Source organism: Cervus canadensis, chromosome 2, assembly GCF_019320065.1.
Source record: "Cervus canadensis isolate Bull #8, Minnesota chromosome 2, ASM1932006v1, whole genome shotgun sequence".
Taxonomy (NCBI): domain Eukaryota; kingdom Metazoa; phylum Chordata; class Mammalia; order Artiodactyla; family Cervidae; genus Cervus; species Cervus canadensis.
In genome coordinates, this window is record NC_057387.1 from 5,013,689 (window position 1) to 5,032,005 (window position 18,317).

Sequence of the window (18,317 nt, forward strand, 5' to 3'; positions counted from 1 at the left end):
ACTGTTTAGAATTCAAAGGGAAGAGATGGGAATGTATTATCTCATGAATTACAAACACATACCTGCTTCTGAAATGTGACTAGAGACTGAGTGTAACATCTTACTCCAAAAGTGTGACTTTACTATAGGAATGGAACTTTATGTCTAACGGTGATGATAAACGGGCAACGGTGGTAACTATTTAGAGCATTTGGGGAAATTAGGACCAATATTATTCACCAAAGATTCAAATTGAACCTGCTCAGATCTAAACTAATACTTTTCTCTCCAACCTGCTCCTCTTACAATTTTCTTCATCTTCATTGGTGGTACCATAATATCCCCAGTCACACAGACTAAGAAATGACAACTTTATCATTGAGGGAGCCTGCTTCCTTAGTCCTCATAACTGATCACTCACCATCTCAGTTAATTTCACCTTTACATATTGTTTCTTTCCATCTTTACTTTTAATGCTCTGGTTCAGACCCTTCTTATATTTTGCCATGCCTATTTCAACACCCTTTTAACTTGTTTACTTTCCTCCATTCTTGCATGCATGCTAACTCGCTTCAATAGTGTCCAACTTGTTGTGTCCCCATGGATCATAGCCCTCCAGGCTCCGCTGTCCATAGGATTCTCCAGGCAAGAAGACTGGAGTTGCCATTTCCTTCTCCAGGGGATCTTCCCAACCCAAGGATTGAACCCGAGTCTCCTACGTGCCCTGCCTTGGCAGGCAGGTTCTTTCCCACTAGCGGCACCTGGGAAGCCCATCTCTATTCGTGCCCTCCTCTAACCCATCTTTTAAACAGTTGTCAGTGATTTGTCTGAGATGCAAACATGATCCTGCTACTTTCCTATTAATAATCACGCAAGGGTGTCTCATCACTACAGAACTCTGGCATGGCAGTCTAGCCAAGCTCTGTCTTCAAGTGTTTGGTCAATGGTCTGCTCCTGCCTACCTTCCCACTTTCATTACCTGCCACTCCCCTCCTCGAGGCTTCAGTCCAGCTGTGCTGTTCTTTTTGCAGTTCCCTTCTCAGGTTTTTCCTTTTCCTTGGAATACTCTTTACTCGGGCTATGATTAAGCCATTCAGAGGCCCTAAGCATCAAAAAAGATTAGGCTGCCTCATGTAAAATTAAGAATTTAATAATATCAAAATAGAACCAAGTCTAGCATTGTGTTGATTTCATCTTAATGGATTCTTTTCCTTTTCCCTCTTCCTTATATCAAATATACAAAGGAAGTGTTATAACATCTGGGATATATTATGGTCTGGGTCAAATTATAAGGATAAGGACTCCCAGTAGGTTTTCAAACACTGGATAGATGGGACCTCTGAAGTCACAATTTGCAATTGTTCATGTCTTGCCCTTTTTCTTGGTAATGGAACCACAGTCTTGCTCTGATAACACTTTTCAACTCATCCGGGAAAGGAAGGGAGAGCAGCCCGTGTATGGAAGCTTCCTGATAATGCCATTGCCTGCCTAGAAGGATAGCTTGATTTTTTTCCCCCAAGCAATTACTTAATTGGTATTTTGGCCCCTTTTTCTCTGAAGCAGGACATAACCTTTATTGACATTGTGGCTGCTGCCACATCTGTTATGCTGACAGAGAGAAGGAACTGGCCCAATTCTTATGATGGATTTGGCAATGTCAAACCTTCAGCACAATTTGTAATGGGGCAAAAGGAAGCTTGTTGCTAGCGGAAGTTTCCCCCCGCAACACTGTGGGTATGAAGAGGACTGTCCCCATCCTCCTAGCACCAAAATCCTCTCATCACCTCTGAAGTGAACCAGAGAGATATAAACTCCATTTATGGAGAAGCATCTCACTTTTGCCAGCTACTGAGCATAGGAACTGGAAACAACTCACAATGTACTGCGACAAAAACGTCTTCTATACCTACATGGTGGAGCTTCCCTGTGGCTCAGTGATAAAGAATCTGTCTGCCAATCAGGAGACGTGGGTTCAATCCCTGGGCGGAGATCTCCTGGAGAAGGAAATGGCAACTTACTCCAGTATTCTTGCCTGGGAAGTCCCATAGACAGAGGAGCCTAGTGAGCTATAGTCCACGTGTCACAAAGGTGTCAGACATGACTTAGTGACTAAACAACAACAAACCCGCATAGTAACCCTATAAATCGATGTCCCAGAGACAAGTAAACACAGAAAATGAAGAAGAAATTAACTGCGCAAGATCTGCTGAACAGAGAGAGCTGTGGATGTGGATCCATGTCAGTCCATGAGTGATGCGTTGCAGGGTTTATACTGGATGCAATTTCGCCAAGTGCACTGTGTAAAATAAGCTCATTCTGTACCCCCAGTCCAGGACATCTCTACTCCAGTACAGAGTACTTTATGATTTAGCAATCTTAACCAGACTTGGCATTCATAGGAGAGGCTGTAGTTACAGACCATACTGAACTGAGGTCCTCTGGAGGTAATAAAACACTAAGGAGATGCTATCTCATGGATTTGGAGCATGTCATTCCCTTGAAAGTCAAGGAGACAGCTGATTTAAAGTTTCCAGCTAGGTCACAGAAAAGTCAGTCGTGGCTGCTTCCAGCTGAGTTCAGAGTTTGAATATTTATGGTGTCAATCTGAAATCCAGATAACCACAAATAATATAAATCCATTAACTCGCCTGCACAAGAAAAGCTTTTTGGCTGCTAATGCCTTGATTGCTAGGCTACCACAGGATTGGTGTGTGGATTTCTTGCTTTCGGGCTTTCTTTTTTTTTTTTTTTCTCTCTGTCTCTCCTTCTGTCTCTCTCCATGTCTATCCGTCTGTTTGTTTGTCTATCTCCACATCAACCCCCGCCTTTAGTGACTGTGTAAAGTTATACCAAGATACTCTACACTGATGGAGACAACTTTCCAGGAAAAATAAGCAGGAACAGCAATGCTGGGACTGTCTGGCCTCCTCTGTGCATGGCATTTATTATTGAAATGTTATAGTTTTGATCATCTGAGAACCACAGTGCTGGTTTATTTCTACCACTTACATGAAGTGAAGTGAAAGTCCTTCAGTCATGTTCAACTCTTTGTGACTCCTTGGACTCCTGGAACTCTCCAGGCCAGAATACTGGAGTGGGTAGCCCTTCCCTTCTCCAGGGGGTCTTCCCATCCCCGGGATTGAACCCAGGTCTCCTGCACTGCAGGAGGATTCTTTACCAACTGAATTATGAGGGAAGCCCACTTACATAGAAAGTGGATATTATTCACCAGATTATTGAACCTGAAGTCCTCTAGCATATTTTCTTCTCTGTAAGCAAAATTTTGCCCATGAAATAAAAACCATATCTTCTCTGTTCTCAACTACCCTAGAAGGCAGTAAGTGGGAGTGCCCAGATAAAGAATAGTAGCATGGACTTGTATTATATGACACTTGCATATATGGTATTACTGGAGTTTTATAAGAGTCAGTGTGATAGAGATTATTGTGCTCCTGTTTTGGATGAGGAAATTGAAATTCAGCATCCAGCTGAAGATCATGCAGGCATATTAAAAAGTGTCTGAAGCTCTTAGCCCGAGAGCATTCACCAAACCTTTGACTGTGCTAGTTCACTTACAAAATGCTTCAGAGTGACCTGGTTTGGAGACCCCTTGACAGAGATAATGAGACAATGAACAAAATCTCACAAAAAAGCAAAGACTGGGATGGCATGATTTGGGTCAACGGTGAGCCCTGTATCGAATTCATCCAAATCATAGCACACCTGACTGGACTTCTTTACTTTAAAAATACTGTTAAAAAAAATTTTTTTTTTAATGTGGACCATTTTTAAGTCATTATTGAATTTGTTACAATATTGATTCTGTTTTACGTTTGGATTTTGTTTTTGGCCACAGGCATGCAAGATATTAGCTCCCCAACCAGGGATCAAACTGGTATCCTATGTACTAGAAGCTAAGTCCTAACCATTAGACTGCCAGAGAAGCCCCTAAAAATACTACTGTGATCTTAAAGACAGTTGGTAAAAATCATCAATTATTCTTCCACTCCTGCCTCCCTCACCATCACCATATGTTGGTCCTGTGTTAGATACTTGAGTGTGAATGGCAACAGAGGACACCCTAGCATCAAGAAAATTACAGCCTTCAACAAAATAATATAGGCCTACCCACACCTTAGGAATAATGAATGAATCATGAAAATGTTATAAGATCAAACAATTAAACAAACACCATCTTGACATATGACACGCAAAGCCCCTCTAAAGCACTGATTCTCATTCTCCAGTGTAGAGAAAGTGTTCTCAACACTCTGCATTGGAATCACACACCAGAAATTTTTTTAAAGTACAGATTTCAGGACTCCAACCTCAGTCATCCTAATTTAAATTTCCTGGTGTAAAGCCTGGGCATGTGAATTTTTAAAGAGTATCCCAGGTGATTCTGATATACATCGAGGATTGAGAATCACTAGTTTAGAGATTCCCATTTAATGGTTTGAGAGCTCTTGCATGCCTGCTAAGTTGCTTCAATTGTGTCCAACTATTTGCAACCCCAAGGACTATGGCCCACCAAGCTCTTCTGTCCATGGGATTCTCCAGGCTAGAATACTGGAGTAGGTTGCCATGCCCTCCTCAAGAGGATCTTCCCAACCCAGGGGTCGATCTTACATCTCCTGTGCCTCCTACATTGCAGGTGGAATCTTTACCACTGAACCACCAGGGAAGCCCCTGAAAGCTCAGGCCCTTCAAAAGATTTGTTATATTTTTATATTGTACTATATTTTTATACTATATTAGTAGGTAATGTGCCCATGGCACATATTATCCAGGCACTGCTTGAAGTACTTTATATATATTAACTCATTTTTTCCTTATAACAATCTTATGAGAAAAATACTTCTGTTACCCTCACTTTACAGACAAGGAAACTGATACAGAAAAGCATTAAGTCCCTTGCCCAGTCACAGAGCTGAGGAACAGCAGAACTGGGACTTGAACTCCAGGGATCAGAGACTTGCTATAAATCACTGCATCATGATGCTTCATGAGCCCACTCATTTAGAAATTCTAGTTTAAGGACATGTTAAAGAGCATGAGGGAATCTGGCCCTTAAATCTGTGCATTTCCATTCAGAGGGCATTTCTACTGACTTACAAGCAAAAGGGATCAGTGAAAATTATTTAGAAAACTCCCTTAGTCTCTTTAAATCTCAAGGAAGAGATTTTTAAAGTTTAGATCCACTTATACTCATTTGAAAAAACCCTGATGTTGGGAAAGATTGAAAGCAGGAGGAGAAAGGGACGACAGAGGATGAGATGGTTAGATGGCATCACCGACTCAATGGACATGAGTTTGGGTAAACTCCGGGAGTTGGTGATGGACAGGGAGGCCTGGCATGCTGTGGCTCATGGGGTCGCAAAGAGTTCGGCAGGACTGAGGGACTGAACTGAACTGAACTGATACACCCCCGGGTGTTTTTTTGTTTGTTTGTTTTTACAAAAAGCAAACTTGTGGAGTTAAAGCAGGTTTGTTTTCAGTGATAAGTCGCTTCCTGTTCTTAAGGCCAGGAGACCTTTTAAAAGCTTATTTTAAATCTCAAGTTGCTTCTCAAGCAGTCAGCATTGTTTTACAAAGTCACATTTAGATGAATCCAGGCCAAATAAATCACTAAAGTTTCAACTGTGTAACCTTCGAAAGAATGCCCCCTTCCTTAAGGATGGGGAAAAAAAAGCATAGTCTCTGGAATTTGCCTTGTTTTACAAGGCTTGCAAGTCTAAAAATACATCTAAAATATTTTTCAAACCCTATATGGTTTTGTACTTGTCCTTAACTAATGACAATAATGAATGATTATAAAAATCTAAGTCACCTCTTCATTTTTTTCCACAAGAAAATGTCAAATAAGAAAAGGTAAACCATTCCCACCTCTACATGTGAGAGTCAGAGCATCAAGAAACAGGCTTAAATAGAATCAAAGTTTTGGACAATTTCTAAAGATGCATTCAGTGGCTACAAGGTACCCAACCTGGGCCCAAATACTGGGGGGTTACCCATAAGACATGGTTCCTACTGATATGACCTGCTGGGATAACTCACTTTCTGCTTCTAGGGGGAGTTCTAATTCGAACTCAGAAACAATTCCAAATTCAGTCAGTGAGACTTGTTACTCACTAATTCAAATTCAATTCATTTAAAAAATTAGTGATATCTTCACTCCAGTCAGGAATCACGCTACTCTTCACTCCATCCTACAGTCCTTCTAAGTCCTCGCCTCCAAATAATGTGGTCAGCTTTTCCTACTTTGCCCTAGGACTGTCCAGGTTTTAGCACTGGGAATACTATGTCCCTTGGGACTGTCTAGATTTTAGTACTAAAAGCCGATGTCCTGGGAAACCGCTCAATTCTGAACAAACCAGAATGATTTGTCACACTACTCTCAATATAGCCCCAAGTCTCACTTTTGAACCTCACTTTGTTCAGGGTGCCATACAAGTGAAGTATTATTGTAGCTCAGATGGTTTACAAGGATGCTCAGTCTCTAAGCCACCAGTCAGGAACTGAGGGGGAAAGTGGGTATCTTGAAAGTAGAAGCCACTGAACATAGCATTACCTAGAGCTGTTTTATCTAAATCATGGCACCATTTCATGCCAGTCTCAATATCAGTTCTTCTTCAGATAAGATATTTACCTGCAGCACCTACTGATAAGCTAGGATGAATGAAAATGACTCGGCTATCAGCTCAGACCAACACAGCACATGCAATCTCTCCAATGGCCCATCTACTGGCCAGGCCTTCATACACACAAAATTGGCTAGAACAAGCACCTTTTGGTTTTTATGGTGGGGGAAGGAAGCTACGCTCTTCCTTCCTGGGCAGCATTATCTGACAAAGAAAGCATGGGTTGGGGCTTATACAGAAAGTCTCTCCTTGTCAAAAGGAGTGGAAGGCCATTTATGCTTTTTTGTGTCTCATAAATCACTTGCTTCCATACTTGAAAACCTGAAGTCAAAATGCTCAGCCAGAACAGAGAGATGGTCACTTTGCCTTTGGCCGCATGATGCCAGAGTCATTTACAGAGCAGGTACCAACAGCCCTGCTGACTGTGTGTCATGTCATCCATCATGCGAAACTAAACCAACAAGGCGTGAAGAGATGGTTGTGGGAACTCTTGTCAGAGAGGTCAGACCACTTCATCAAGGAGGCAGGGCAACGTTTAGGATAGCTGGCCAATGGGAAGGGTTGCTCAGGGCACATTTTTAACAGGGGGCTTTCCCATATTCTATAAAGAAAATCTCAGGAGGCAGAAGTTTACCTTTACTTTTGGGCACCAAACTATATTTGAGAAAGGACTATCACTCCTAAAATATGCTACAGTCTCATTCTTCTTCCTTCCTGCTGGTCCTTTTCAATTTTTCTCTTGTTGTCAACAACTGAAGTGACTACCTTGTCAAGTTGAGAAGTGGCACTACTTTGAATATTATTCATATTTTATGAAAGATGTACTTTGTGAAGTAGACTTGTCCACTGAGCAAGGTTCAGATATTGTAGCCCCACTGCCATAACTATCTGAGCCTTGTCCTCAGTTCAGTTCAGTTCAGTTCAGTCACTCAGTCATGTCCGACTCTTTGCGAACCCATGAATCACAGCACGCCAGGCCTCCCTGTCCATCACAAACTCCCGGAACTTACTCAAACTCATGCCCATCGAGTCGGTGATGCCATCTCATCCTCTGTCGTCCCCCATCTCCTGCCCCCAATCCCTCCCAGCATCAGGGTCTTTTCCAATGAGTCAACTCCTCCCATGAAGTGGCCAAAGTATTGGGGTTTCAGCTTCAGCATCAGTCCTTCCAATGAACACCCTGGACTGATCTCCTTTAGGATGGGTTGCTTGGATCCCCTTGCAGTCCAAGGGACTCTCAAGAGTCTTCTCCAACACCACAGTTCAAAAGCATCAATTCTTCGGTGCTCAGCTTTCTTCACCGTCGAACTCTCACATCCATACATGACTACTGGAAAAACCATAGCCTTGACTAGACAGAGCTTTGTTGGCAAAGTAATGTCTCTGCTTTTTAATATGCTATCTAGGTTGGTCATAACTTTTCTTCCAAGGAGTAAGCGTCTTTTAATTTCATGGCTGCAATCACCATTTGCAGTGATTTTGGAGCCCGAAAAAATAAAATCTGACACTGTTTCCACTGTTTCCTCATCTATTTCTTATCCTCCAGACAAGCACACACAAAAAACAAATATAAGAGACAAAGTTCGGAGCCCCGCCTCGCCCCGCCCTGGAGACTGGCCCAGCGCTCCCACCGCAGACCTGCCGACTGCCCGCGGATCTGCCCTCCTTTTGAGTGCGCCGTGTCTGGTCATCCAGTGTCGAGGGTATGAAAAAAGTGGTTCAACATCTCTAGCTGGAGGCCGGGCCCAATCAGGTGAAGGTTTCCCAGGCAGCTGCAGATATTAAACAGTTCTATCTGCAAAATGCTCAACATGACCAACCCGCTGCTGACTGGAGTATCTTCAAGTACAAATCCCTTAAGACCCCAGAAAGTCTGTTCCTTTTTGTAGAAAAACGAATCTTTACAAGGTTTTCCAAACCACTTTTCATAAATCTATGACTATTCAAAAGAAAGCTAAATTTGAAGCCTGAACAAAAGCCTCTCTGTAAAGTGCCATACTATACAAACTTCTACTTTTGTTAATCCTTAATGTCTACCTCTCTGAATATTCATAATTTTCTGTTTCACAAGAGTAATTATTTTATATACACTGATGGCAGCATACAATAAAATATTTAGTATAAAAAAAGAAACAAAAAAAAAAAAAAAGAAACAAATACAGTCATTGCTCATATATCACTCAAATTTATGTAGAATCCTTTGCCTGGCACATATTTAGGATTTCAAAAGTTATTTGTTAAATAAGATGAAAAAGATGGATATTGGAAGAATAGCCCTAACCCTAACCCTATATATAAAACTACTGCAATTACCACGTCAATCCTCATTTTACATGTGAGGAAACTGAATGATAAAATAGTGAAGTAATATTCTTAAGCCATGCATTTAGTGCATATTTGGTCACAAGTACCCTAGGTTCAGAGCCTAAGAAATTAACCATTTAACTAAACCACATCTACTATACCGTATTCTTGCCTGTAATGTTAATGTATTACCCAGCCCTCTTTTAACAGATACCCTGAGTCTTCTACAAATCCAACCAAGAAAACAATAGAAATGTAATACATAAAGCAAACTGTAACTTGATAACAGCTTCTAACTCCTTTTTTATTTGTAACCTGTTTTAGGTAAAGTTATCCTATCTCCAGATTGGTTAGCAAAGGGTCTGGAAAAAAAAATTTTTTTTTTAATAGACATTTAACCAGAGTTATCACTGATACTGTGGGAGGTGAAATGAATTCTCATTCAGATGATTTAATATCCATAAAGAGTTAAAATGAAATAGTTAAAATGAAAAAGAATACTCAATTTGGTGAAAATAACACTTAAGAATTACATTCTCCAGTCTTAAACCTCAATCACCAAAAACTTATTGACCTCTATTTAGATCTACTTTGGTGATTTCTTTCACTACCTGAGGATTCCAAAAAAAATGATCAATTCAATTATTCCAATAGATGTAATTTACTGTGAATCAATGGTCGTAGAGGGAGACTGATGAGATATGTAAGTATAAAGGTAATTGGAAGTGAGCTTCTGTGTGGGAAAGGAGTTACAAATATTGGAAGGGAAAGAACTAGAATTAAGGTCTTTGTTGAATTGGAATTGGAAGTACCATGTGAGTTCATGGTATTTATAAACTTCCCTGGTGGCTCAGCTGGTAAAGGATCCACCTGCAATGCAGGAGACCTGGATTTGATTCCTGGGTTGGGAAGATCCCCTGGAGAAGGAAACATCTACCCACTCCAGTATTCTGGCCTGGAGAATTTCATGGACTGTATAGTCCATGGGGTCACAATGAGTCAGACATGACTGAGCGATTTTCCCTTCCACCTTCACCCTTCATAAATATATAAACGTACATAAATATATATCTCACCATGTATACATATATCACACTATACTAAATACCATTATATATCAATCATCTATTGGTATCTACACAAAATGCACATTTAAATATGCATATAAATGTATACATAACATACATAATGTATTTGTTTCCTAGAGCTGCTAAGAAAATTACTGATTATTAGAAACTTGGTGACTTAAAATAACAGAAACTTATTTTCTCATAGTTCTGGAGGCCAGAAGTTTAAAATTAAGATGTTGGCAGGGTTGGTTCCTTCTTCATTCTCTAGAGATTCTATTCTGTCATCCTCTTCTACCTCCGGGTAGCTGTCCTTAATCATCATCTTCAGTCCATGACATTGACATTGGCTTGTAGCCATATCATTACCCTCTGTCTCCATCCTCACAGGACCTTCTTCTCTGTGTCTGTGGCTCTGTACTTCCTTCTCCCTTGTCTTATAGAGACACCAGTGATTGCATTTGAGACCCACCCAATCCAACATGATCTCATTTTAACCTAACAAGTTCCATCTGTAAACATTCTGTCTGAAAAAGTCACAGTCTGAGGTTCTGGGTGGACATGAGTTTTGGGAGGAGACTATTTAACAAATTATGCACATTCCCCAGCATTGTCTGGTGAGAGAGCTTGGTAATAGTGACGCACAGAAAGTAACGAGCACAGCTAGTTTCCAGATCTTGGTTTCTAAATGCCCTTGTTAACAAAAAAGAATCAGGGATAACTTAAAGAGATGGATAATGCAGGGTCATTATACAATTCTTTCTACTCTGGAGTCAGAAGCCACTGATCAATGAAGGGTCAGAAAAGAAGAGGTCAAGAGTGAGAGTAGAGAGCAGAGCTCTCTACTGGAAGTGCTATACTTTGTCACTCTACCATCATTTTTTTGTCAACCTATCATCAATTGTTTGTATGAATATGGACAAAACACATAAGTGTGAAGGCATTTATTTCTACAGTGAGATTAGAATCAGCTGTCCGCCTGGAAGATCATAGTCTCTTGAGTTCCCTTTCAGCTTTAGGAGCAGTGGGTTATGAAACACCTCTGAAACAGAGGTGATCCTGCTACCTGAAAACTGGGTTTGCCTCTTACTGTGTCAAGCCAATAGATACAACCAAGTCAAAGTTTGGAAGAAGGAAGGATTTGCAGCAAATAAGGAGAATATCAGGGATCTTTCTCAAAGCAGTATCTCCTCAAACAGCAAAATTGGGAAAACTTTAAGCGAAGGGTGCATATTTATGAAAGGACTTGAACAGAGGAGAATTCAGCATAGAATCAGGGCAAAGATTGACAGAGTCCAAACTTGAGCTAATTAAAGTCAGGAGGATCAACATCACCATTCCCTCCTCCACCTGAGTGGGGATTTAGTGTATGGGGAGCTCTCAGTGGAGCAGAATACTTCTGCTGATAGTTATTTGGGTGGTCTTTGAGAAAGCCCCTTCACATTTCCGTGTTTCAGCATCTTATTTTTCATAGGAGAAAGGTATTGTAAACCAATGCTTTTCTAGCCAAAAACTTTATTATAACAAAATCTTATAATTTGAACCAAGTTCAAATACTTAAAAATGTTAACTAAAGCTGGTGTAGTGAAAGTGGGGATTAAAAGCTTCAAGTTGAGGGTTGACTCAACCCTCCTAGATGAAGCTGTTAATCCCAGGGAATGGCTCAGATTAAACAGTTTTATTGTAATTCCACTGTCATCAAATTGATTTGTATGCAGTTTGGAATCTCTATTTTTTTTTATATATATAAAAATGAGACACACCTGAATTAGCTCTGTATTTCAAGTCTCATAAATTTTTTTTCCCACAAATCAAAACATGGTACACTTCCAAAGTCAACTCTCAGAGGTTTCAAGAAAAAAATTACATGTTAAATTCCCAGGACACTTTTATCCTATACCTAGGGTGTGCCTTAAGGGCAGGCTGAGACCTCTCCATGACCCAGTTCTATCTTTCTCAGGGAAGAGAGGTATCTCTCTCTACTAGATAAACTTTTCCTCACAGGATTTATGGCCACCCACTCTCTGGCCTGCAGGTCAAGGCATAAATGAAAAAGAAGGTCCCAGAGGGGAATTGCTAACACTTTAATGAGACAATCAGGGTTTTGGCCCTGAGGTTAAATGCCTTTGAAGATTTCAGGTTATTTCTCAGGGAAAATATTTCTGGCTGTGGCTCCTTCAGCAACCTACATCCTAATCTCATTGTCCCTAATGAATGACATAACAATTCTTGGTAAGTCTGTTTCCCCTTTCTGAAGCCTCACCTTTCTCACATTTGAAGGAGATTGGCTCCCTATAGACTGCACTGAGGGGCTCCAGTGATTAAGAAGATAAGTAAAGTGCAAGCTCCTTAATAAAGGGGTGTTACTGGAATATCAAGTCCTATCATGACTCACAGAGGAAACGTGCCCCCAACACAGGTTCCTGAGGAGTCATTAAGGCTCAGTCGTGTGTACCAAAGGAGGAGTGAGTGCTGAGTCTTCTTGCTGAAGTATACAGTTTCACTGTTATCAAGTCAACCTGGCACATAATGAAGGGGCAGGGCCACCTTCACTGAATTGATGACTGAGTTGTTCATCTAATACTTACGTGGTGAGAATGGAATGTTAAGTGCTTTTTAACAGTCGCTAAGCACATTGAAGCATTTACATCATGGTCGTTTGTTTCTTACCCAAGTTCCTAGTAAATAAGTATGGCTTTGAAGTTAAATGGAGAACAATACTAAACTCAAACTCCTCCTCCTAGGAGTTCTAGGACTAAACTGCAAGAGATGTGATCCTTTAAGGGAGAGCAATGAATTGGAAGTAAACAGAGCCTAGTTCAACTGATCCTGTGCCTGGCTTTTTCAGAGATGCTTTGCTGGGACCAGATTCCTTAAAGTGAGTGGAATTCCACAGCACCTCTGAAACAGTGCTGTCTGGAACGACTGATCATTGAGATGGCCATGAGTAAAGTAGGCTAATCACATGATGGCTTTTGCTGGGGTGGGGGACTGGGGGGAGGGAATTTGGCAAGAGAGAATCACACACTTGCTCACTAAGAATTACATATTTATGATAAATGATTCATATATCATGTAAATAAGCTTGCAGATAGGTTCAACGTGAGCCAGACCCCTGGGGATTTTACCAGCCTTTCACGTTTTCCCCAGTCTTTTCACATCTTATAGTGTGACAGAATCAATATATCTGATAGAGACACATTTCAGTTCCCTAAATGATATAATTGAGTAAACATTTTATTAGCCTGCATTTTATTGGCTTAAACTCCCTTTAACCTACATTTCCACACACTGACAATACAATAATAACAGATGTCCATAGCCCTGCATACGATATACAGCAATATCTCAAAGAGACTTCTATATTTTTAAAGAAAGATTATCGTGTTGAATTCATTTTTGTTTTGTTTTACTTGTGTTTTGTGGTCTATATAGGGTGAACAAACTATGGCTCCTTGGTCAAATCTGACCTGCTCTTTTTATTAAAAAAATTTTATTGGAGCACATCTATACCCACTCATTCACATATTGTCTAGAGCTGTTTTTGCACTACAATGGCAGAGCTGAGTGAGTGTGACAGAAATCATGTGCAATGCAAAGCCTAAAATATTGACTATCTGGGTCTTTTCTGAAAAAGTTTGCCAATCCCTGGCCAATACTAATTCGAAAATTAGTGTTCCATATTGTAAAGTAATTAGCCTCCAACTAATAAAAATAAATAAAAAAAAAGAAAAAGAAAGAAAAAAATCAGTGTTCTTGGCGTGACCCGTGTAGTAAGCAATGGTGTGCTGGAGCCTGCCCACTTCATGAGAGCTGACTGTGTACATCTCTTCTTACCTATGTGTTTCATGATGTCCTGTTGGCAGCAGGAAATTGGCCAGGAATGGAGAATTTACACCAACACACACCACAAATCAGATATTCTTTTTCCACAAAGACTTGGTTGCTAAATCTTCTCTAGCACATCACGGTAGTAACCCTTTATTATTCAGAACCCTTACTTATGATCAATAGTAGATTTGCAGCCATAGGACAGAGATCTTATTAACAATGTGAAACCAATCTCATTGGATTTTGGAGTGTCTAATTTTGCTAATTTTAAAAATCCAGCTTAAGTCTTAGGAAACACAAAGAATAACATACTTGTAAATTCACCATTGTACATACTGTAATAGTATTATAATTTTATTCAATATGACACAAGTTCATTGAGTACCTACTATGTGCCAAACACTCTTAAGAAACTAAAGCATCATGTTTACTTGCACTGACAGTTAACTGACAGTTTAGTTAGAAAAATAAAATAATCATATGTTACTTATAAATCCTCATTTCAATCAAATCCAGAGTAAAGTGGCTTAAGCCAAAATGGGATATATTGTATTATGAGGATAAAAGTGTATATCTCAGGGAAAAACCAACTATAGAAATGTCTTAAACTATGTATTAAAGAAGATAATTCAACCAGGAACTCCAGCTCTGCCAGCATACTCTCTTTCCCTTGTTTCTTTTCCCTCCTTTGAAGTGTTTACTTCAATCTTCCTTCATGAGCAAACTTCTCTTTCTCCTTACCTTCATGGTAAGCACAACTTCTGATAGATATATTTACATTCTATATTTTAGCATCCAAGAAAGATTGTGACTCCCAAATATAGAAACCCCAGCTCCAACAATTGTGGCAATCGAGTGCCCATATACAGTGATGTGGAAGGATGAGAAATTCATAGGAGTGCCAAGTAGGATATAAATAACTTGCTTTTTCCTCCCCATACCCTCTGGCACTCTGGATAACTTAGTTTGGCATTATTAGTATGTAGATTATTCCCCTACTCCTACCTGACTCAGGGGAAATCTCCCTCTGTGGAATTCTAGCATGTACTCTTTCACTACCACATACCTGTAGCAAGAGGACAGAAACAGTATGCAGGCTGACAAAGCAGAAAGGTCTTATAGGTTGTAAGCTCAGAAGCTTTGAGTTCAAGTCCTTACTCCAAAACTTACTAACCAGCAACTACAGCAAGTTCTTAACCTCTATAGCTATTTATTTTCTAACTTGTCAAAAAGAAGAGGGTAGGTTTTCAATACAACTAGGTATGCTTCTATTTAACCTTAATTTCACATAGAAAACAACTATAAAATATAAGATATATATATATAATATATATTGTATATGAAATAATGATATGAAAATAGTGGGGAGTGAACAAAAGCTAAGAGATTCTTAGGAGAAGCCATATTTTCTAAGAAGTGGCCTATTTGGGATAATTTTTCTATTTTTACAGGCTACAGCCTGATAGCTGGCCAGAGTCAGTGCTATGCTGAGCAATTAGAACACTAACAGAAACCCAGCAGCCTTCTGAGCTGAAGAATTAGAGATCAGTTTAAGGCAACCACTAGAAAGTGAGAAAGAAATTCTGAGAGAAAGAGCCAGGGGGAGAAACTCTCGAGTTCTGTGTACAAATTCTGCCCAAATCACCAGCTATACTCTGAACTATGTATGCAGGAAATGGACTCAAAACATCTTAGCCAAAGTCAATGTATCTGGACTCAGATTGGAATGGCTATCCATGTCACAAAATTCGAATCTGAGCCCAACCAATTTAATTGCCTGCTAAAATGAAAACATAGATGAGTTTTTAATGAATATAACAGAAACTAGAATCTACAACAGAAACCAGCATTTATACAGCGTAACATTCACAATGGTTTGGGATTCAATTCAAATCACTTGTCATATGCAGACGTAGGAAAATGTGACTTAATCTCAAGTAAAAACACAAAAACCTGAGCTCACTTATAAGATCACAACATATTTGAGTTAGGATGTAAGAATTTTTAAAGTAGCTACTGCAACTGTGTTCCATACTTTAAATAAAAATATACATTAACAATAAATTATATGATAGGAAATTCCAGCAAAGAAGTAGAAACTATAAAAAAGGAACTGAATGGAAATCCAAGAATTAAAAAGTAGAATATCTAAAATGAAAAATAAATAAGTTCATATGGATTCGGAAGAAAAGTAAGTGTCTATTAGCTCTAAAGAAAGTAATAATTCAAAGAAGTGCAAGAAAGAGTCATTTCAAAGATTCCTTAAATAAAGCTACTTTGGTGAAAATAGAAGCTGATGAGTACACTTGAAAAAAATCAGTGAATGGACTTGTATGTATAACAGAGAGGAAAGAAAAATAGATTGAGAGATAAAGAGAGAAAATAAAGAGAGAACAATAGAAACTATTAAAATCTGAAAAAGAAAGTGGAGATTATTGTGGGGAGTGGAAAGGAGAGTTTTAGAGACCAGTGAAACAATATAAATAAGCCTACAATGTTTTTATCTCTCATTCCAGAAAGCAAGGAGGCAGAGAATATGGCAGAACATAGTTTAGGAATTATATGTAGAAAATTTCTCATTTTAATGAAAGACATATCCACAGATTCAAGATACAACAAACATCAAACAAAATATACATGAGAACCTTGCCTAGTAACATAAGAGTCAGAGTGATCAAAGCACAGATATGAAGAAAAACTGAAAAGAAGCCAAGGATAAAGAGCACATTTCACATGGGAAGAGCTATGAGTCACTTTTTGGTTGACTTCTCATTGGAAACTATGAAGGTCAGGAAGCAATGGAAGATAGTGGACAAAAAACTTTAACATGGTGAAATTAGAAATATTAAAAAAAAAAAAAGAAGAAGAAGAAAGAAAGAAAGAAAACTGTTTACCCAAATTTCTATACGTGGTAAAAATACTATTTAAGAAGGAAAAATTGCTGTGAGCATATCTACTTTACAAGGAAAGCAAAAGGGCATTCATCAAACTGAGAGAAACAGTAAAAACAATACAAAAGGAATTTGTGTAAATGTAAAAGACTACTTTTCCTTATAATTTTATTAAACTATTAGATATATTAATCTCTGTGCTTTCTCATTAAATAAATTGCTTTATAGGATAAAGAGTGTAGATTTAATATGAAAGACAAGTAAAGAATTAGGGATTTGGCGCACAGTACACAGACCACTATAGTTACAGATTTCTACATTTTACAGGCAGTTACACAATATGAACTCTGATTAGACTATGAGAAGTAAAATATGTTTGTTTTAGGCCAATATCAACCACTGAAATGAAATAATTAATCATTTAAAGAGGGGTTTCCCTGGTGGTCCAGTGTTGAAGACAGCACATCCTCAGCTCTGGTCATGGGTTCAATCCCCGGTTGAGGAACCAAGATCGCACATGCCATGTGGCATGGCTAAAAGAAAAAAAAAAAAAAAAAAAGATAATTTAAAGAAAATACTTGTGCTTTCAGTAATGAGTAAAAGCATGATAGACCAATTTGTTTTCAGATAAGAGCCTCTTGATGAAGATGAAAGAGGAGAGTGAAACAGCTGGCTTAAAACTCAACATTCAAAATACTAAGTTCATGGCATCTGGTTCCATCACTTCATGGCAAATAGATGAGGACAAAGTGGGAAACTGTGACAGATTTCATTTTCTTGGGCTCCAAAATCACTGCAGATCTTGACTGCAGCCATGAAATTAAAAGATGTTTGCTGTAAAAGAAAAGCTGTGAAAAACCTAGACAGCATATTAGAAAGCAAAGGCATCACTTTGCCACCAAAGGTCCGTATAGACAAAGCTATGTTTTTTTTTTTTTTCAGCAGTCATGTTCAGATGTGAGAGCTGGACCATAAAGAAGGCTGAACACTGAAGAATTGTCACTTTCAAACTGTAGGTGCTGTAGAAGACTCTTGAGAGTCCCTTGGACTGCGAGGAGATCAAACCAGTCAATCCTAAAGGAAATCAGTCCTGAGTATTCAGTGGAAGGACTGATACTGAAGCTGAAGCTCCAATATTGACCACCAGATGCGAAGAGCCACCTCATTGGAAATGACCCTAATGCTGGGAAAGATTGAGGGCAGAAGGAGAAGGGAATGACAGAGGATGAGATGGCTGGATGGCATTGCTGACTCAATGGACATGAGTTTGAGCAAGCTCCAGGAAATAGTGAAGGACAAGGAAGCCTGGTGTGCTGCAGTTCCTGGGGTCACAAAGAGTCAAACACAACAGTGACTGCACAGCAACAAGAGAACTGTAAACTTTGGACAAATAAGAAAAGAAACTGTCTGAAAGCACCGGAAAGTGAGCAGAAGCAAGAAGCTTCTTTTGGGGTGCCCACAGTTAAAGGAGGTAGCTGTTTAGAGTTACTCACTTTTACTGTATTTAGAGTGTGGGCAGACACAGTCAAAATGAGACAGCTACTGGGAGTACCAATGGAAAATAATGGCAGACATTCTTGCCCAGGTAATAAGAGTGCTAAATC

The 18,317-nt window shown here is 39.3% G+C and overlaps 1 pseudogene; it reads left to right on the forward strand.

The window, feature by feature from the left end:
* The first annotated feature begins 6,996 nt into the window (after window positions 1-6,996).
* LOC122437382 lies at window positions 6,997-8,509 on the forward strand (annotated as a pseudogene).
* Window positions 8,510-18,317: the final 9,808 nt, after the last annotated feature.